This window comes from Accipiter gentilis, chromosome 25 (assembly GCF_929443795.1).
Source record: "Accipiter gentilis chromosome 25, bAccGen1.1, whole genome shotgun sequence".
Classification (NCBI taxonomy): Eukaryota; Metazoa; Chordata; class Aves; order Accipitriformes; family Accipitridae; genus Astur; species Astur gentilis.
In genome coordinates this window covers 2,584,313-2,597,816 of record NC_064904.1, presented here as the reverse complement: position 1 = coordinate 2,597,816, position 13,504 = coordinate 2,584,313, and positions in this window count along the sequence as shown.

The following is a 13,504-nucleotide window of genomic DNA, read 5'->3' as shown; positions in this document are numbered from 1 at the left end:
AAGTTGAACCTTTATCCTGCTTTATGGAAGGTTTCCAGGCTCTGTGTGGACTCCCAGCATGTCCCAGAAACTTCAGTACAACTCTTCCAGCCACAAAGACTTTGAGGATTATATTTTACATCTATGTGTGCATGAGGAATGTGGCTACATAAATACTCAAAGATGAGATGATAGGATAAGATATAAATTTAGAGTTCATCAGCACCTTGCAAGCACTGCACTTAATAGCATGCTACCATGCAAGTAACTTTTAGAGAAAGTAGGATGTCACTGAGTATCTGTACATCCCATTTATCAGAATGACAGAGTTTATACAGGATTCTAAATCATCTAATTTACAGCTCTAAACAAAGCCACTATTTTATAGTCAGCTCCTAGAATTAGTTTCCTAGAAGACTAGAACTCTCATATAATCCAAGCTCCTCCTACAAGTCATGATGTCTTTTTGTTGTATCATGACTCTTTCTAGTTCAGGTTGCTTTCTAAAGCTGATTTGCTCATGAATCTCCCTATTCCAGTCAAAAATACTCTTCTCTGCCACTCCCATGTATTTCTCTGAGGCTTCCCCTATTTGTGTGCATGTTACTACCCATTATTGAGTTTTGTCTTTCTGTCTTTGTCTCTTTGCTAATTTTCTGGTGTTCCAACTTCCATGCTGGCAGGCAAGCAAAACAAAAAGCAAACTAGTTCACCCAGATGCAAAGAATAGTAGCTGAACATCATGCAGTATTTACATTTCTATTATCTACAGTCTTGTGATGTATGAAAAGATGGATATACCTGTACATTTCACAGTGCAGTAAATTTCAGAGTAGCAGTTTCATAGTTTCTGTACTATTTTGAGATATTTTCCTGATCATAAAACTGTAGAAAAAGGGACTGGAAGGGACCTTCAGATAAGAAGACCAGTTGTTTTCCAGGTACCCAGCCCCCTGGGCTGGAAGACAGGGAAGAGGAGCAGAATGAAGCCTCCATAATACAAGGGGAAATGCTTTGCCACCTGCTACACCACTTAGACACACATAAGTCTATGGGGCCAGATGGAATCCATCCAAGGGTACTGAGGGAGCTGGCAGAAGTGCCCACCAAGCCACTTTCAATCATTTATCAGCACTCCTGGCTAACCGAAGAGGTCCCAGTTGACTGGAGGTTAGCAAATGTGAGGTTAGCATCTACAAAAAGGCCCAGAAGGAGGATCTGGGGAACTACAGGCCTGTCAGCCTGACCTCGCTGCTGGGGAAGGTTATGGAGCAGATCGTCTTGAGCGCCATCACGCAGCACATATAGGACAACCAAGTGATCAGGCCCAGTCTGCATAGGTTTATGAAAGGCAGGTCCTGCTTGACTAACCTGATCTCTTTCTATGACAAGTTGACCTGCTTAGTGGATGAGGGAAAGGCTGTGGATTTTGTTTACGCGGACTTTAGTAAAGCCTTTGACAGCATTTCCCACAACATTCTCCTGGACAAACTGATTGCTCATGGCTTGGATGGGCATATTCTTTGCTGGGTTAAAAAACTGTCTGGGTGGCTGTCTGGTTGGCCGAGCCCAGAGTAATGGTGAATGGAGTTAAATACAGGTGGTGGCCAGTCACAAGTGGTGTTCCCCAGGGCTCTGCATTGGGGCCAGTTCTGTTTAGTAGCTTTATCAGTGATCTGGATGAGGGGATCAAGTACACCTTCAGTAAGTTTGCAGATAACAGCAAGTTGGGCAGGAGTGTTGATCTTCTCGAGTGTAGAAGGGATCTTCAGAGGGATCTGGACAAGCTGGATTGATGGGCCAAGGACAGTTGTATGAGGTTCAAGAAGGTTAAGTGCTGGGTCCTGTCCTTGCATCACAGCAAGCCTATGCAATGCTACAGGCTTGGGGAAGAGTGGCTGGAAAGCTGCCTGGCAGAAAAGGACCCTGGGGGAGTTGGTCAACAGCCAGCTGCATATGAGCTGGCAGTGTACCCAGGTGGCCAAGAAGGCCAATAGCACCCTGGCTTGTATCAGAAATAGTATGGCCAGCAGGACTAGGCAAGTGATCGTCCCCCTGTACTCAGCACTAGTGAGGCCGCACCTCGAATACTGTGTTCAGTTTTGGGCTCCTCTCTCCAAGAAAGACATTGAGGTGCTGGAGCGTGTCCAGAGAAGGGCAACCAAGCTGGTGAAGGGACTAAAGCACAAGTCTTATGAGAGGCAGCTGAGGAAACTGGGGTTGTTTAGCCTGGAGAAAAGGAGGCTGAGGAGAGACCTTATCACTCTCTACGACTACCTGAAAGCAGGTTGTAGTGAGGTGGGTGCTGGTCTCTTCTCCCAAGTAACAAGTAATAGGACAAGAGGAAATGGCTTCGAGTTGCACCAGGGGAGGTTGAGATTGGATATTAGGAAAAATTTCTTTACTGAAAGGGTTGTCAAGCATTGGAACAGGCTGCCCAGGGAAGTGGTGGAGTATTTAAAGGACGTGTAGATGTGATGCTTAGGGACATGGTTTAGTGGTGGACTTGGCAATGTTAGGTTAGCAGTTGGACTTGATGATCTTAAAGGTCCTTTCCAACCTAAATGATCCTATGATTCTATGACTCTAAGAACTGTTCTTGCCTTCTACTCCAAGTCAGGCTCAGGTATCATCTCTATCAGAAGACAACTTCTGACAGTGTCTATGTCAAGGAACTTTGGCCACCTATTTGAACAAGTAAACATCTAAAGCTTCTAGGATATGCTTATAGTTAAACACATACTTAGCTTTTCATTAGGTAAAATAATTAAATTAATAAATATTACCAAAAGTGATAAAATCTTTTGTCTGTGCCACTAAAGATTCCATAAGCTTATCTCACTTTTGGGGGGGAATGTGTGAGAAGCACCTTTTGATTTGCACATTTTATTAGAGTTCTTGCAATGACTTTCAGGAAGCTGTTGGGGTCACTAATCTAATGAATACATATATCGATGTCTTTATTTTTTTAAGTCACATATCATAAGTCATTTGCTCAAAAGACAAGATTGTTGTCATCTCTGCCATAAACATGACACTTAAGCTAGTCAAACAGAAATGGGATCCCTGCAAGATCAGGAATCAGAAGCTAGGATCACAAGAAAAGTTCCCTGGTTATTTTATGTTAAACTTTCAGAATATTTTACACCAGAGATTGGTAGCTTTGAAGGTCATTAAAACTCTTTCCTTCTGTAAACTGTATTGTCTATGAACAGTAAAACAGAATTCTGGAAACGCTCTGAGATTTCTGAAAGTACAGAAACAGAGACGGGTCAGATGACCCTAGGCTTGGGTCACCCAGCAAAAAGACAGCTAGTTACACAGTAGTATACTTTGATTTTTCTTTAGCTGAGTTGACTCTGGACATCTATGAAACATGGTATTTAAATTTAAAGAAACATTCATAACTTTTTAAAGTGTTTGAATTAGGGAGAAGCTGTAGGAATAACTCATAATACATACTTATCAGAAAACGAGTCTGGCAGTCAAGAAATTTTGTATCCATGGACTCTACAAGAGAAAAAAAACCCCAACAACTGCAGATTATGCTATCTTCCCCAAATGCTAAATAGGATGCACATTTTGTAATAACAGAAGTTTATGCTTTGACTAAAAATCAAAGCTTTCAAATGTCTGTATTGTTAGAATTTCTGTAAACAATTCAGTTAAGCCCTAAGGTAAAAAACAGGAATATAAATATTTAGAAGTAATGATATGAAGATTCAGGAGTCCTGAAATCGGTTAAATCTCTTTTCCCCTCTGTGAAAAGTGCCAGTATAGTATTGGTCTGATCCTAGGGTATATATCCCAGCCCATTGCAGTTATTAATATTTAATTATATGTTCCTGCTTAAGCAATCAATAAATAGTCATCTGACAGTCTCTGTAATCGTGTCATGTAATGTTACTGATAACTGAACAGGCTGCCTCTCAAATGCAATGTTGTTGGTCGCTCTCAGTACTATTGGTGGTTTGTTCCAAGCATATGTTTTAAAATCTTTCATTCTTCTTGTGCTAATAATATCTTCCAGGCTTTCTCATCACTGTGTTTTCACTCCAAGATATTAGACTACCACATATACAGGTAGAGGAGTAGGAATCATTTAGTGTACCCATGCTGAACTAGCCATGGCAGGCTGAGGTCTGTCAAGCTCTGTCTTGTATGTATCTTCACATACAGCCTATTTCCTATTTATATACCTGGTTCTGGGGAAATATGGACAATATATAGCTGAACAAATAACTAAGGGTAAATAATTTCACAAAGTTTTCATTTTTAATGCAAGTACCATCTAACTGTTTTTTATCTTAACTTAAAATTATTCTGAGATAATAATTGTGGATATAAATACCTTGAATAGTTTGTCTGCCATATTTGCTTGACTTTCATGAGATCCGAAGTTTCAGACAGTGCTTGATGTTCTTGTCGGCCATAATTATATTTAGGTAAATATTGTGAATAACTTGATATGTCTGTAGCTTTTAGGAGTATTCTGCTTAAAATCTTGGATTCAGAAGTAAGCCTTCCTGCCAATAATCCACAGACAGTGAACCCAAAAAGGAGTCAGCACAGTTCATGAAAATTCATTAAAAATTTAAACAAACATTCACAGATTGATTGTTTTTGTAATATGTAAAACTTCTTTAATTATAAACACTTCATAAATTCTTGATTTGACAGCAGCAAAATGGATGCTAAGAGGTAGCAACCTGAGAATGGGTGTTATGGGAAAAGACTGCTAGAACACAAAAAATTGATGGTGGAACTAATGCTGTGAATTGTCATTTTGTGTGGGTGCAGGTGCATAGCACGTGGAAGAGTGGAGAAAGCTGTATTTCCTGCAAAAAGAGAAATTGAGTCTTTGTTCTTTCCTGGGGAAAAAAGTGCCATGAGTTACCATGACTCTATACTTTGTTGTAAAATAATTTTTATAATCCACATACTGCAGTAACTAGTGGTTATTTATTGCAAGAAGTTACAAAAGCATTATATCTACCTGTGTCTGTAGATACATATGTCTTCAAATGGTTCATTATTTTTGTAAAGTGAATGATGATTCAGTGACCCTGGAACAAGGATGTGTGTGTGCTGAGATTGTGCTAAAAAAATATATCGGCTATGCTATCAGGAAACCACAGCTTGAATGCTGTTGAATAAAACCAGAGGATTATAACAGAGACTCCTCAAAAGTTCAAGTATAAGATAATTGCAAAGGCCTGGAAATTGCAAGCAAGGAACAATACTAGAGGCACCAGGTCTATTAACACAGATCACGAATGGTCATTTCCTGGTCATTAATGAATTGCAACCTTGAGAGCTGAGTGGAACTTACTTCAGAGATCAAAAAGAGAACAAAGAACAAGTATTACACATATGTGAGGCTTACATTACATAGTAAATTTGAATATACCATCAAACTGTGAACTAGTGAGAAAAAAAACAAATAAGCACAATTTTAGCAAATGTGTAAAAATGGCCTGGGCAGACCCAGAATAAGGAGGAAGCATCAACTTCAGTGCTTCTCCCACAGAAGAACTTGAGGTGCTACCAATTTATCATAACCCCATGCTTATACTTCTCTTCAAAGAAGATTGGTACCCTGATTTTAGGACCCAAAGGGCAGCAAAATGGTGGAGATAATGCCAGAGAAAGCTGTAGATACTAGAAAGTTTGTGTGTATCAGTTTAACTCCATCATTATTGGGAATGAACTGTAATAGTTGTATAATCATAGAATAATTTACTTTCAAAAAGGATGTCTGGAGGTCATCTAGTCAAATTACCTTAGTCAGAGCAGGACCAAGCAGATGATATTATTTAGGGCTTTCTCTAGTTTTGAGTATCTTTAGTGGTGGAGAATTCACAGCCTTTCTGGTCAACCTGTTACAATGTCTTACCACACAAGGTGAAACATTTTCTACTAACATATAATCAGTCTTGTCAGGCTGGAAATTGTGCCTGTTGCCCATCATGCTATCACTGTACACATTATCTACATCCGCTTGTGGTGGGCGTCTGACATTCTGTACAATTAATGGGGAAGTTGAAAAAAAACAACTTCACCTCAGCTGAATCAGTGATTAGAGTGCAATCACTCTTCAGAAATCTGAATGCATCGCCTTCAATTTCTAGAAGCATCTTTTTATTCATGCTCCAGGGCAAAACATCTTCTCATCACTGCATGCCCAGGAGACTATTTAAATAATACAAATGAGCCTAGTGGTGATGAATAGCTTATCTTTTATCCATAGCTATAATATTTTGTCATCACCACCTGACTGGATTTTCTATTATACCTTAATGATGGGCAGAGCTGAAAAGGTCCAGATTTCATGTGCCACTTCCTACCTGAATCATCACATTTTTTTAAATCAACAATATTTGGAATTGCAGATCTCTTTGAGAAAACTTTTTTTATTTAGGAACATAAGGCATCCTATTCCAGTTCTTGGACACTGTACTAAACTGTTTCTTCCTAAAACAAATACCCAGAAAGATAAAATGGTTAATTAACTTTTTGAGATTTTTCAGAAAAATGGGGAATTGGATTAAATTTCAGCTTAATGTCTTTGTTAAATCCTTACATGTCTCACAATAACAATCAACAGAAACCAAATATTTTTAGGGAAAGCATGCAAATATTTTGAATCACTTCTGTAAGGACAGCAATGTCTATGTTTCTTGCAGCTCAGAGAGTGCTTTTAAGTGACAACAGACTTGACTGCTGGAATAATATGGAGCCTCAAGATACTATTTTGTCTTCTGAAGATTCTTTACAATTTTTGACTGAAAAAGTTGTTTCTTACACAGTGATCTCTTTGATCATTCCCAGTGGATTACATGAAAGAGTGCTTTTTAAAACAAACTGAAGGCATACATACACAGTTCACAAAAATCTCTTACTGATTTTATCTAATTAAGTGAGAAACATAACAACATTTTCATGGATACAGAAGTATTTTTCATCTGCATATCCAAAAGCACTCTAACACAGCTTAATTAATTCCATTCCAAAGTTCCATTTCACAGATAAGTAAAAGGAGAAATAAAAGCGAAATGCCTGGCTAGTTATTTCACCATTGGTCTTAAATGGCATAGAAGTGAGATATTGTTGTTCCAATACAGAGACAGCAAAACATATCTGAGATCATCATCTGTTGTCATGTGGAAGGGATCTATTTACTTGGACACCAGAAAACCAGAAGTTCAATAGTAACTGTGAAATGGGAAAAATCCCAAGGTTTCCACTTTTTTCAAGAACACAACTCACTTCTTCCATGCAAAAAGCACTCCTCTCCTGGAGGTTCTGAAACTTTCTTACTTTCCTGGTTCCTATATGGAGTGAACAGGAGAAACTATGTAAGGAATACTATAGGAAACATCAGCCTCTTTTTTTCAATACTATAGAAATGCTGGAACTTAAACTTTAAAAGCTAATTCTATTTCAAGCTCATCTGAAGCGAACTGCCTTCCTGAACACAGTACCCCACTCCTCCACCCCAAATTCTTAAAAATTAACTGAAACATGAATGAGTGAATGAATAAATAAATAATCTTCCCCAGTAACAATAAAACCAAATATAGGTAACCTGAGTACTTGTGAGACAAGGGGACTTTTTATTTCTCTTGTTTTAATATGTTGAGTGTAATGTGGCTGTAAACCAGCAGGCAGTCATAAACACCAATAGAAAGAGTTTAAATCAATATGAAGGAACAAGGTTTTCAGCTGCAGCCTTTGCAATCTTAAAAACAGCACTAAGAGGCAGAAGGAACCCATTGCATTCACCATACAATTTTATGGGTGTCACAGAAGTTAAAAGTCTCCTTGGTCACGTCAGCAGGTAAATACTCTATATTTGTGCTAAAACGAGCAAGAACGTTGGTAATTTACAGCCAAGGATCTGGGCATGGGCTTCAGCTCTTCATCAATGAAGAGCATTTCTGTTGTTTAAGCACTGTGTGTGGCAGAATTTCCTGTTTTTCGTTTACGTAGGAGAACTGACTCTGCAAAAGTTTGTGATGTGTATACTTGAAATAAATCTCAGACATCTCAGATTTATTTCTTAGATGATATTTCCAACAGTAGAATTTTTAAGTTGTGTCTTACCCTCTATCCCCACTTCCCCAAGTCAATGGCAATGCATTGTTTAACCCTGGCCTCCTGAAGATAGAGACTTTTTTTTTTTTTTTTTTTTTTTAAACTTCCAGTGAATATCTGGTGTCCTAGCTACCTAGCAGATGAGCTGCAGCTAATACCACAGTAATCACAAATCACTGGCTGGGTTACAGAAGTTGGACTCTTCCTCTTTCCAACTTAACTATTCCAAGATTTTAATACAGTATAAGTCAATTGTACTTTTATGGAAGAAATAAGGGGTTTTTGCTCATGGAAAAATCCAAAAGACCTGTTCTCCTGAGTTTCATGGTGCTGAAAAACAGAGCTGAAAGAAATATGTTGAGGAAATTCCATATATATGGGCTCATTTTGATAAACAAAGATTCCAATGTTTAGTTTCAGAAACAAAACTAGTCTGAATGATCAGCTGTTCACACCTCTATGATAACAAATTTACGTCTGCAGAGGAGATAACATTATTTAACTGTCTGTATGTCAAATTCTGAATTAATTCATTTTTGTGATTTACCAAATCTTGAATTTGATAAAGTTATGAGATGGGTGCTGTTCATGATACTACTCTTTGACTGATCTTTGATCATTTTACTCTTCTTCTTAGAAAGGGTTAGTGATAATGCTGATAGTCTTTAGTCCAAGACAAGTTTCCAAGATTACTGCTGAATTGCCTGGGTTACTTGGGTTGTTAAGAGTTTTGCTATTTGATTTCAACTGTAAGAAGATCTATTTCAAACCTGTAAACTAATGAAAACTCCTTTTTGGCTATCAGGAGATATTCCCACGAGGCATAAATAACAGTAGTTTTAGGAATCTAATTTGAGTATGGTATAGAGGAACAAAATTAGAAAATAAATTCTTGCTATACTTAATGCAGACAAGGTAGACAAAGGTGGATACATATACAGTCAGTGTTCATTCCCAGGTATTACATATAACATTTTTTTTTCCCTGTCTGTTGTTGGAAGCAGGTTTGAACAAGTTGGAAATAGGTCAATGAACAAATTAACTGAAAAATATGAAGTCCACACAGAAAAATTAAGAAATGTCTTTGATAAATATTTGTATGGAAATAAGCTACTTTTGGTCTTTTAAGTTTTCACTACTGTTGCTCAACACTTGTTTCACTGGTGAACAATTCAATAGTAATAGTTTTTTCTGAAAGGTGTCAATTTTCAGATCTCTCTCTGACACCCATAATCAAGGTTGTCAAGGTGGATGGAGGAGAGGAGTAGGTGGGGCAGAATTGCACAGCTGTTATTAAGACAGGGTGGCATGCACAGAGTTCTTTGCAGGGTCCATAACTAACAGCATGCATTGGCTCTAATGGTAAACATTATTATGGGGACAAAAAAGGAGAGCAGTTTGAAAAAAAATCTATAAATCATTGAAAACTACAGAAATTAATTTAAATGACAAAGGTTCTAAACTGTCACAATCCTTGTAAAGAAAAACATCAGATTTAAACATGAATGATCAGCCTGTTAATGTAAATCCTTTATTGTATCCAGGTTCTTAACACCTGAAAGCAAATTGTTCTGTAATTTAGCACTACTGATGATTTGATGTTGTAAATGTGTTAATACTGTGTAAATGCAACTGCAAAGTGTTTTTAAGAGCACAGACTCAAAATACTGCTTTGTCACAAAGTAAACCTTTCATACCCTTTGTAATACTAGTTAAGTAAAAAACAACCAACATGCTTTCCTCATAGAGCTAAGCTCTTTAGTTTGCAAAGTATAACACTTTGAAAGATAATTTAAGACTGCTGAAGTTAAAAGCTGGTTTTAGGTTTGAAGGTGCCAAATATGTTGCACACCTGCACCACATTATTTTACAACACTTTATGGTCCTTTTTCTCATTATATCAGTGTGTGTGTGTGTCTGTGTGTGCATGTGTGTGTGTGTTAAAGTTTTTATATTTAGCAGAAAGATAAAATATTCACAACATGGCATCTATCTGAAAAAGACAGCAAATGTTACTGTATGATATTGAAAGCACATACAAGATCATCTTGGTGATTTTTTCTCATAAAGACATTATGTGACAAAGTTTGTCTTACGTACATCTTAATAGTCATAAGTATACTTGCTATTTTTATATATTTGCAAAACTGTTTCACCCCTCTACTACATTTTAGTTTAAAGTAAAGGAATGTTGTTAAGCTACTAAAAGTGGCATTGAAATTCACATGATCTGGCCAGTTACATGAAACTATCTGTGCTCTTTACTTTGAATTTTAACTATAAGAATGAAAAGAAGAGTAAGCTTCCTTACTAGTAATTTCATGTCTTAAAAAAGAACAGCCCCTTCTACTCCAGACAGAATTATGGTAAGTTTAAGGCTGTGACAGAACAATTCAAAGGAAACAAAGCACATAAATCGCTGGTGAGATAAACTTATGCATGTAAAATGACTTTCATTTAATCATGTTGTATACCAGAAAGGTTATCTTCTATTAGTTGACATCAATGCATCTTCAAGGAACACTTGAAAATGTTGTTTTATTTGAAAGAAAATTAAAAAATTAGTTTGCTTTCTGAACCTCTGAACTCACAATAAATTGTAAGAATGGTCTGAGCAATTTATTGGGTGAACTGATCTTTTAAAAGTATATTTTCATTATTTTGTTCCACAGGATTTCTTATCTGTTATAGGTCAACCTCAGAGTTAGCCAAAGTTTGTTTCCACAAACACTAGAACATACAAAACTTTATTCAGCCTGTATGTCCCTTTAGCAAATAATGGTTGGATGGAATCCTCAGGAAATGTGGATGTTTTCCAAAGCTAAAAGTCTCTATTTTCTAACTGGTAAGGAAGGGATAATGACAGTGGGTGTCTTCATGAAGTGCTTTTTAGGCCTTTACATTCAAAGTGCTATATAAGAACACAGTCTTTTATCATTAAATTTCAGATCCTGGCCAGAATAAAGAATTCATGGCAGGAGAAAATTGGTAACAGTGGCTGAAAGGAATGAAGTTAGTACAGAAACCTTTAAAGTGCAAAAACGTTCAGATCCTGTTCACTATGATTTTCAGAATCATTGCAAGTCATTTTTTATCCTATCTAAACTGATTTGCCCATCTTCAGTTACTGCTATTGCTTTTACTGCATACATTTTTTGTTCCACTTGCTTTTGCTCTGTCAGTAGCACATTATACTTAATGACTTATACCTTTTTTTTAATTTATTCACTGCATATGACTATTTAGTACTATACGGTAAAAGAAATGCCATCCAAATGAATAAATGATGACGATTTTAAAATATAATAATTTAAAGATGCAATAGGAGTGCAATTGCTAAGAGAAAATATTGCATTTACTATTTTTAGTCTTGGAAACATATGCAATTTAAGCTTTACACACATGACTATTATAAGAAAGTTTGAATTTTAAATTTGTTCTCTCTTCTTCTTTGAAGAAATTGACCAAACCCCCAGTGACATGAGTATTCAGATCTGTACCTCATATTTTTAATTGCCAACATAATTCAGAAATTTTCTATTTAGAATTCATTTAAAAAATAGACAAATTCTAATCATAAACCTTGTGAGAACAATTCTTTCCTTTTTTTAATAGATTAGATTTATTCCACTGGTGTAACTGGGAACATGGGACTACTAATGGTTATATCCATTCTTCTGCTGTACTGAAGCAATATACTTGGGGAGGTCTGGAATAAAACATAAGCAAAATAAGCAGTTGCTTAAGGTGGGCTGCATATGACTAACTACTGAGACTAGAGATCTCACAGACGAAAGTCCTGTTTGCATAACTGAGTAAAACTGAATTAATTTGTTCTCATATTTAAGAACAAAATCTCTCTTTTTTTTTTTCTTTCTTATTTTGCAAAGAAGTTTTCTTCTGCATCTAGAAACACAATTTGTTTAACATTGTTCCAGAAGTTGTCTGTTCTGGACAGGTATTACAGATATTATGTTCTTCATAGACATCTTCATTTGTTCATCACATAGACAAGTTCTTCATTTGTGTTAGTAGCCCTTAACACAAGTGTGCAGGCCTCATCATCAAGTCGATACAAAGGAAAATTCTGAAGTCAGGTGTTTGAAACTAATTTTAAACATTTTTCATAAATCTGACTAGTAAATAAAGTCATACTCATTTTGCTGTTTCAAGTGATACTTTGCTCCCTACTGAGATTAAAGTTTATTTTAGAAATAAGTACTTTTTCTATCTGAATGCTTTTGAAAGACAGTTTTTCATCCTGGCTTAGGTGTCTAGGACAGAATACAGCTCATTGGTTTAGACTTGATTTTCATACTTTGCTCCTACACACTGACATACAAACAGACATACATACACAGAAAGGTTGGATAAATTCCTTATGTTTAGAAACACTGAGAAAGGTATACTTTCTGCTAATTTTAAGGGAATATGTTGGCTGAGTGTGTGAGGCAAAAATAATGTCACTTCAATGTCATAACATCTTAGCAGGCAGGCAATGCCAACTGGAGCCCGATTTTTGCAGTTGCAACTCAGAGATCCACAGACAAAACATGACAAGGACACCGATAAGAGGCCAAACCTTGAGATTCACATTTGAATAAGAATCTTTCCTAAGGCCTGAAGGTATTTGGTTTATCTAGATTTGCTTTGTAGTACTCCAGTAGAGCTTGGTTTTGTTTGCTTTAGAAATAGAAAAGGCTTATTTAAAATAGCTGAGACTGGAAACCCCAGCTCCACTGAGCATGAATGCTGAAGTTTGAGGCTCGATGAATCCCTTCCCCAATAGAAGAGCTTAGATTTAAGAATGTCTTTCTCAAAATCATTTTAATGTTTAAAACTCATTTTATTTTTTTAGTTTGATTGTCAGTTCCTATTAGAAAGATAAATTCCAAAGAATAGCAAGCTTTTCTGTGAGGTGGGAGTGAATTCACAATTACTCTTTAGGTGTTAAAAAAGATCATCCTGAAAACAATGGGCTAGATCCTGCAGCTGTGACAATGTCAAAGAACTGTATCAGAATATGATAGGACTTCTTGTAGAAAGGACAAGTTAACACGTTGTAAAGTAGATGTAAAGGAATCCTAAGAAGGCACGGTGGCTTGGTTTGGTGCAGCAAGTAACATCATGAAGAAAATGTTCCAAAATTAGTCTTACGCTCAGTTCCGTATGTTTATTCCTGCTCTTTAATTTTTGCTTTAGGGGACATTCCATCAAAATTCAGGTTCACTTAGAAAATTAGTGTAGGCTTGCTAACGTGCCTACAGATTTACAGAAAACTTTAAATGTAATTTGATTAAATTACTTCTTTTATTTGAAGTGCAGCACCTTCTGCATAGTGCCAAGTATCTTGAGGTCGCACCTTGAGTACTGTGTTCAGTTTTGGGCACCTTGCTACTGGAAAGACATTGAGGTGCTGGAGTATGTC